Below are 10,000 nucleotides of genomic sequence, written 5' to 3'. Positions count from 1 at the left end.
AAAATTATCAGGGTGAATTACTCATGGACTACAGTACAAGGGGGGAGAAGGTGATACAAGCACAACAAACTAACGAAAAGTTTATTAATCGTAGATGTTGCAGTTCTGTAGGACTCAAGAGTGAAAGACACTGGGAAAGAAAAAAATTAAAAGTACCAGGGCCTGCGAATTGAATAGAGAAGACTATAGAATATGCAAGTCGATTGGTGCCTATAATCATAAGAGCATTAGGGACCATACCTAAGGCACTGAAAAGGAATCTTAAATAGGTAAGAGCCGATATAACACTAGAACTTGTTCAAAACAGCGTGTTACTTGAAACCGCATGTAGAGTGATGGCTTCCTAAGGAGGCTGGTTGCAACCTGTAACCCCACATTATCTACCACTAGTTTCTTTAGACTATAAGTGGTAGACCAGAGTGAAGACGACCCGTGGGGAGACCGCGTATGAGATGAGAAGATATGTTAAAAGAGGTGTGGAATACCTGAAACCGGGAGAACCTGATCGCTGTTTTGATATCGCACTAAATTGGGAAGAGGGGGGCTTGTTGTAAAGGTAGCTAAGGACCATAAGGGCTCGAAGCCAGTGGAGTGAGTGTGAATGAATAATAATAATAATAGCTACATGAAACACCCTGAGAATGAAGATCTCCGCCACGGCAGCTTATTTCTCGAAACCAGCTTGTCTTTCCCAAGATCAATTTACACCGTATTTGAAGTCTGTGTGATGATCATGTGCGAACTTGAGTTTAACGTTAGGGTTAATTCGGTGGACCTTTTGCTCGATCTTGACCTTGACCTTTGACCTAGGACTTTCAAAATTGAATCACTTCCATGTTTTAACATAGCAATTAATCCATGAAAGTTTCACTACTCTATGACTAAAATTGCGAGTAGAAAGTTGTTCACAAATAAGCAGACATACGAACAAACAAACAAACAGGGATAAGAACATAACCCACTCCCAATTTCCTTCTTGGAGATAATGATTATAATAACAACAACTGCAATAATAATAATAATAATAATAATAATAATAATAATAATAATAATAATAATACCTGCCAAGAAAAGGGTTTTATGAAAGCAGTAAAATCCCTTTCAAGAGTAGGCCTAGGAAGAAAAATACCGAAGCTATCTACGTGGACTGGCACGGAGAAGTCAAAGGAGAGGAACCTGCCGTAGGTCACGCTGAAAGGACCCAATGCAAAATCCACTTCCTGTTAAAGTATAGAATAAACTTGCACAGATTTTGATAAATAATTTCAAGGTGTGATGACTAATAAAATAATATATTAGTTTATAAAGTATTTTTCCTTTATTCTAATTATAACAAATCTGTCATTATATAAGCTGAAAGGGCTCAATGCAAAATCCACTTCCTGTTAAAGTATAGAATAAAGTTGCATAGATTTTAACAAATAATTTCCCGGTGTGACAACTTGTAAAATATGAATTAGAATATAAAGTATTTTTCCTTTATTCTAATTATAACAAATCTGTCATTATATAAGCTGAAAGGGCCCAATGCAAAATCCACTTCCTGTTAAAGTAGAGAATAAAGTTTCATAGATTTTAACAAATAATTTCACGGTGTGACAACTTGTAAAATATGAATTAGAATATAAAGTAATTTTTCCTTTATTATAGTTATAAAAAAATCTGTCATTAGGTAACCTGAAAGGGCTCAACGCAAAATCCACTTCCTGTTAAAGTAGAGAGTAAATTTTCATAGATTTCAACAAATAATTTCACGGTTTGACAACTAGTAAAATATGAATTAGAATATAAAGTATTTTTTCCTTTATTCTAATTATAACAAATCTGTCATTATGTAAGCTGAAACGGTCCAATGCAAAATCCACTCCCTGTTAAGGTAGAAAATAAAGTTGCATAAACTTTACTAAATAATTTGAAGGTGTGACAACTAGTAAAATATGAATTATATGATAAAGTATTTTTTCTTTATTCTAACTATAATTAATCTGTCAAAATTTTTACAAGCAAAGTTGCATAGATTTTAACAAACATTTTCAAGGTGTGACGACTAGTAAAACGTGGATTAAAATATAGTTATTTTTCTTTATTCCTAATATAATCTGTTATCTTTAAAATTATAATGAAAAAGGAAATATAAATCAAGTCAATATATTCTAAATATTCTAGATAGTATTTCCCGTTTTATTTTCGGTCTCAAGGCCAGTAAAAAGGTGAATTAGATTATAAAGTTATTTTTCTTTATTCTAACTATAACTTATCTGTCAAAATTTTTTACAATCATGATGAAAAAGATAATATATATCAAGTCAATATATTCTAAATCTTCTAAGTAGTATTTCACGTTTTATAGACAACATATTTGCTCTTTTTAATGAAAGATGAAGAATCTCTCAAGTTGTAGACTTAGAATATAAAGTAATTTTTCTTTATTCTAACTATAACTAATGTCAAAATCTTTACAAGCATAAGGAAAAAGGAAATATATATCAAATAAACATATACTAAATATTCTATATAGTATTTTTCGTTTTATAGACAATACATTTACTTTTATTAATGAAAGATGAAGAATCTCTCAATTAAAAAGTGCTTCTCAAAAGTCAGTGAACAGGTTTAATTCATAATTCAAAATGCTTGTATATGCAAAACGTTGCCTTACGTCCGTCATATAACTAAAAAGAGGTATTCCAACTTACCTCTCTCTGCATCATTCCCAGCATTCCATTCCAAGTCCCGTTGGGATACATTAAGCCATACAAACGACCGGGAGATTCATAAAAAGAGTATCTGTTCACAAAGAAAAAAAATCAGATCTCTCTCTCTTCTTCTCTCTCTCTCTCTCTCTCTCTCTCTCTCTCTCTCTCTCTCTCTCTCTCTCTCTCTCTCTCTCTCTCTCTCTCTTATTTTCTTTTTGCTATTTACAGAAAAGAAAACAGTAATTTTAATCCATTAAACTAGGATAACATATATTACAGGAGCATGAATTACACGTTCATGAAGTAGATAATTACTTTGGTTGTCTCCGTCTAATTATTATTACTCACTAAGCTACAACCCTAGTCAGAAAATAAGATGCTGTAAGCCCTATGATGCTGCATGAATGTACCCCCAGGCAAGAAAACTCTACCTCAAAACAGTGCAAGACCATAGTCTGGAAGCTATGGCATTACCCAAGAATAAAGAACATAGTTTGATGTTGGACTGTCCTCCTAAAGGAGCTGGTTACCACTCCTAAAGAGTCTTTCCTTCCCTTAGCAAGTGGAGCGTAGACACTGAGCAATTACAGTTTACCAATATTATTAAATCATGTAGCCTACTATTAAAGATCTTATAAGAAAAAAAAAAGTGATGTCATTTAAAGAAGTTGAGTACTTTAACACATGGCAGCAAAATCAATCAGTCAGTGATATATATATATATATATATATATATATATATCACTTCACTTCCACTCCCAGGTAGGCTTTCAGCCTGTCAGTGGAATCAGTTGTCTTCTCCACTCAATTCTGTTTTCAAAAATTCCCTCTCTTCTCAGCTGTTCAATTGTTGGCATGTTGTTCTTTGTCAAAATCTCTTCAATTCCATCCCTCCAGCGTTTACATGGTCTACCTCGTGATCTCCTCCCACCAGGCGTCCAGTCCCATCTCTTCCTTGCAATTCTATTTCCATGCATTCTCATTAAATGTCCCAGCCATCTCAGCTGTCCCTTCTCAATCTTGTTCAACATAGGAGATACCCCAACCATCCTTCTAACATCTACATTTCTTATTCTATCTCTTCTTGTTTTGTGCATTACTGTTCTCAGGATTTTCATCTCTGAAGCTTGGACTCTGCTGCTGTCTTTGATGGTCATTGTCCAGCTCTCTGATCCATATGTCATGATTGGTGTTAGTAATCCTTCCAATATGGTTTTCTTTACTTCTATAGGTACGTATGCATCTCTCATAATTGGATAGAGTGCTCCACAGCATTTATTATATTTCTTTATTCGTTCAGTAATTTCTTCTTTGTTCTTATAGCCGTTGTCTGTAAACATACAACCTAAATATTTGAATGCGTTGGTGTCCTTAATTACCGTATTTCTTATCATGATGTTCGTTGGAGCTTGTTGTTGTTTGTTGATTGTTAATATTTCTGTTTTATTAATGTTCATCTTCAGTCCAGCTTCTGTTAAACAATCGTTCAAGGCTATCAATGCTCTTTCTAGTTCCTCCCGATCATATGTCCAGAAAGCAATATCATCAGCAAAAATCATGATGTCTCCCGAGATATTTATTCTTTCCTTAAAACATCTTATAATTACATCTATATATGCAATGAACAAGAGTGAGGAAAGAACGCTTCCCTGCTTAACACCTGTTGTTACTCTAAACCAATTTTCATTCTTGTATCCAGTCCTTACATTATTCATACATGGTTCGTACGTGCTCTTTATTGCAGCTCCCAATCTACCGTCGAGTCCATAAACCTCTCCCAAGCATCTCCACAATTTGTTCCTAGGTACCGAGTCAAATGCCTTTTCCAAATCAATAAATGCTATATACAGTGACCTATTGTATTCCCATGATTTTTCAATAACAAGCCTCACGACGAAGATGAGATCTGATGTACTTCTGTCCTTTCGCCTAGCTGAGGTTCAATGATGTGTCGCGCCCTTTTTTCTAAAATCCTCTCATAAAGTTTTGCTGCATGACATATGAGCGTTATACCTCTATATATATATATATATATATATATATATATATATATATATATATAAAGAGGAAGTATATAACAACTATTCAACTCAAAATTGCCAAACAGTAATATCTTCATTGAAGGTGACTCCACACCAATTTCCACACGACAAAAAAAAAGAGAGAGAGAGAGAGAGAGAGAGAGAGAGAGAGAGAGAGAGAGAGAGAGAGAGAGAGAGAGAGAGAGAGAGAGAGAGAGAAATCTTTGATAAAATTATGAAAATCAGCAAATAAAGGACGCTTCCTTACGTGAAATTCAGCTTCTGGCTGAATACGTTCATAAGGTCAATCATAGTCCCGCTGCCATTAACAGGTTTACCATTTTTATCATAATCAAACGTAACCCAAGGAGTCCAGGGGGCTGAAGCTGTCTTTAAGTGAGTGCCATTGAGTTCCATTTCAACCCACTGACCTGAAAGAATAGGAAAATATAATATAGATATATTAATATAATTTTGGAGCATGACATTTGGATGTAGAGAATCTAATTCAACATCATGATATAAAGATAATGCGGAACTTCAAAAGTTCAAAGGTTCAAACTCGCAGGAAATGTTTTTTTTTTTTATGTTGAACAGACTTACATAAGTCTTTTTTATCGTTTATAAATCAAATATCTGTTTTAATGTTGTTAATGTTTTTTAAAATATTTCATTTTAATTTTCATTCCTTCTTATATCGTTTATTTATTTCCTTATTTCCTTTCCTCACTGGGCTTTTTTTCCTTGTTGGAGCCCTTGTGCTTATAGCATCTTGCTTTTCCAACTAGGGTTGTAGCTTAGCTAGTAATAATAATAATAATAATAATGATAATAATAATAATAATATAAATAATAATAATAATGATAATAATAATAATAATATAGATAATAATAATGATAATAATGATAATAATAATAATAATAAATTCCTGATCGAGACTTCTTTAACCAACTGAAAGTTAATTGATTTAATTGTTGTAACTCTAGTGTGTGAAGCAAGCAGAGAGAGAGAGAGAGAGAGAGAGAGAGAAAGAGAGAGAGAGAGAGAGAGAGAGAGAGAGAGAGAGAGAGAGAGAGAGAGAGTGGGGAAGTGTGAAGAAGAAGAAGAAGAAGAAGAAGAAGAAACACATTATGATAGAGAATGCTTTAATAAAAAATTTTAAATAACTTTTTACAATCGAGAGGACAAAATTTAAAGGCCGCTCATGAATGGAAGAGGCAAGGGACAGTGACATTGCCCTATCGAGCAGGATAATGTCCTAGAGACTGACCATATATACATATGATCAGCGCCCAAGCCCCTTCTCCACACAAGCTAGGACCAAGGAGGGCCAGGCAATGACTGCTGATGACTCGGCAGATAGATCTATAGGGTCCCCAAAACCCGCCATCCTTATCTCACAAGGATGGTAAGGGTGCAGCGATCAAAGAAACTAACGAGTTTGAGCGGGACTCGATCCCCAGTCTGGCGTTCACCAGTCAGGGACGTTACCACTTTTTTCTAGTAGGAGAAAAACGAGAATTTTAATTATATGCCAATTTGTCCGATAAGTCAAAGGCATCATTTTATTTCAAGTAAGTTTATGTAAAAATCTGTTTACAAATTTTCTTCGGACCAATCGTACAGGTATATAGAATACTTAATTTCATAAATAAAAATAGATAAAGTTCAGTAAATCTTTTTTCGAAACATCCTGAATTTACTACAAATTGAATTTCTCAGAAATGTTCATTTTCATTATTTTTCCCCCTATTTAAAATTAATATCAGTAAATCTTTCCAATAAGATCCCGAATTTACTACAAATCAAATTTCTCTGAAATGTTCATTTTTGCTGTGGTTTTCCATTTAAGATTGATAATGTTCCGGCAAATTACGACAAAATTACATAACATCTTGAATAATAATGATAATGTTGATAATAATAGTAATAGCAGTAGTTTGGATTTTTATTCAATAAAACAAAATCGATATAACCACGTACATATTCCAGGGATATTTGTCATAATTGGAATTAGCTGCTAAATAAAGAAATTAACTTATGTTGATGTTGGAATTGGGGAAAAATTATAGAAAATACAATGATTTACTACTACTACTACTACTACTACTACTACTACTACTACTACTACTACTACTACTAATAATAATAATAATAATAATAATAATAATAATAATAATAATAATATTAATAATAGTTTCTATAGAGTCTGTAACCTCACCACCCTTGTGAATTCAGGATGGTGGGTCTGTGGGAAGCCTATAGGCCTACCCTTTGAATAGTTAGCAGCCTGATCCTAGCATGGTTGGAGAGGGGACTTGGATGATGATCATATGTACAGTATATATGGTCAGTTTATAGGGCATTGTCCTACTTGCTAAGGCAATATCACTGTCCCTTCTCTCTACCATTCATGAGCTGTCTTTAAACCTATAAACCTACATACTTATCTAAGACCTGAATATCACTGTCACCTGCGATTGTTGGGTAGCAGGTAAATGTCACTGTTACCTCACTGTTAAAATTTTACCGTAAAAAAATAACGATAAAAATCCTTGAATAAATGTTGCCAGGGCACCTGCCACCCGTTGAGATACTACTGCTAGAGAGTTATGGGGTCTTTTGACTGGCCAGACAGTACGACATTGGATCCTTCTCTCTGGTTACGGTTCATTTTCCCTTTGCCTACATACACACTGAATAGTCTGGCCTATTCAATACATATTCTCCTCTGTCCTCATACACCTGACAACACAGATTACCAAACAATTCTTCATCACACAAGGGGTTACTGCACTGTAATTGTTCAGTGGCCACTTTCCTCTTGGTAAGGGTAGAAGAGACTCTTTAGCTAATGTAAGCAGCTCTTCCAGGAGAAGGACAATCCAAAATCAAGCCATTGTTCTCTAGTCTTGGGTGGTGCCATAGCGTCTGTACCATGGTCTTCCAATGTCTTGGATTAGAGTTCTCTTGCTTCAGGGTACACTCGAGCACACTCTCCTATCTTATTTCTCTTCCTCTTGTTTTGTTAAAGTTTTTATAGTTTATATAGGAGATATTTATTGTTGTTACTCTTCTTAAAATATTTTATTTTCCTTTTTTCCTTTCCTCACTGGGCTATTTTCCCTGTTTGAGCCCCTGGGCTTATAGCATCCTGCTTTTCCAACTAGGGTTGTAGCTTAGTAAGTAATGATAATAATAATAATAAAAACAGATATATTGACGTTAATGAGTGATGTTACAGGCACCAACTGTAAAAATAATAACAAAATAGGTTAAAATTACGGTCGCCCGTATTCTACTGAAATGCGACTGAGAACAGTATATTTTTATTGAGAATTTTCGATTAAAATTAAGGTTTTTTCCATTATCATCATCATCTCCTCCTACGCCTATTGACACAAAGGGCCTCAGTTAGATTTCGCAAGTCATCTCTATCTTGAGCTTTTAATATAATACTTCTCCATTCATCATCTCTTACTTCACGCTTCATAGTCCTCTGCTATGTACGCCTGAGTCTTCCAACTCTTCTAGTGCCTTGTGAAGCCTAGATGAGCGTTTGGTGAACTAATCTCTCATGGGGAGTGTGAAGAGCATGCCCAAACCATCTCCATCTACCCCTCATCAGGATATTGTTATTATTATTATTATTATTATTATTATTATTATTGCTATTGGTGTTGTTATCATTATCATTACTTGCAAAGCTACAACCCTAGTTGGAAAAGCAGGATACGATAAGCACAGCGGCTCCGACAAGGAAAATAGCCTAGTGAGGAAAGGAAACAAGGACAAATAAAATATTTTAATATAACTAAAATAGAATAGTGTGCCCGAGTGTACCATTAAGCAAGAGAACTATAACACAAGACATTGGAAGACCATGGCACAGACGCTATGGCACTACTCAAGATTAGAGAACAATGGCTTGATTTTGGATTGTCCTTCTCCTAGAAGAGCTGCTTACATTAGCTAAAGAGTCTCTTCTACCCTTGTCTAGAGGAAAGTAGCCACTGAACAATTACAGTGCAGTAGTTAACCCCTTGGGCGAAGAAGAATTGTTTGGTAATCTCAGTGTTGTCAGATGTGTGAGGACACAGGTGAATATGTAAAGAATAGGCCAGACCAATCGGTGTATGTCTGTGTGTGTGTGTTTGTGTAGGCGAAAGGAAAATGAACCGTAAACAGAGAGAAGGATCCAATTTAGTACTGTCTGAGGAGTCAAAAGATCCCATAACTCTCTAGCGGTAGTATCTTAACGGTGGCTGATGCCCTGGCCAACCTACTACCTATCAAAATCAAATCAAATTTGGCCTTTTAACTGAGCTTACACCTGAGCATAACATTGCGTGAATTTGATCCTTTGCTAGACTGTCTTGGTTTGTTAAGGAAGAGGAATTATTAATCCTCAATGGTAAAGCAACTATAGAAGAAACATTACAATTTATTTATATCTGCATAAGGTATTTGGAGATGTTTTCTGGCTTCTGAAAAGACTTGCTTCTGCAGTGAGCACACAGCTGAACTCTTTTTTCTGTAGAGTCTTGAATGGAACTTAATGACCAATAGAAATTTCATTTTCTGCCATTCTCTTATCCATAATTTCAGTAATTCTTGTATTATATGCCAATATATATAAGAAAAAAATTAACAATGGATATGTTTTGCATGCTGATACAAGACTAAAGCATGCTACAAATTTAAATTTCAATATTGATTATTATAATATAAACTGAATGTTACAAAAATTTGTCAACTTTGACGTTGAAGATAATATCCAGCAATGTAACTCAACCATGTTAGCTAAAGAATATATACCCAAACTTACGTTCAGGATATTAGGGTTTGTAGCCATCTAATGCTATTAACTCGCTCTTCCCTTGCAATCATTCGGTTTTTTACATCTCTGATAAATTTATGGAAAACTTTGTCATCAACAAAATGAATATATAGTTTATGCAAGGTTCATATGTTCCTTCTCTACAGCCAAAACAGCTTTAGATTGACAGTGTATTTAAGGTTAAAGTTAAAGAGTAATTGGTCTCGGACTTAACAGGCAAAAAAATTTATGTAGGGTTATGAGTAATTCTTTTTGGCCTTACGAGAGGTATAACTTTATTTGTGGTTAATAAGTAATTTTTGGTTCTTAACAGGTTAAGACTTTATTTAAGGTTGACAAGTAATTCCTTAACTTTATCTAGGGTTGCTAAGTATTTTTTCATCTTCAACAAGCAAAATCTTTACTTGGAGTTTATAATTAGTTACTTTCGTCCTTAACAGGT

Source organism: Palaemon carinicauda, chromosome 1 (genome assembly GCF_036898095.1).
Source record: "Palaemon carinicauda isolate YSFRI2023 chromosome 1, ASM3689809v2, whole genome shotgun sequence".
Classification (NCBI taxonomy): Eukaryota; Metazoa; Arthropoda; class Malacostraca; order Decapoda; family Palaemonidae; genus Palaemon; species Palaemon carinicauda.
The sequence above is the reverse complement of the archived record's forward strand: the minus strand, read 5'-3'. Positions refer to the sequence as shown.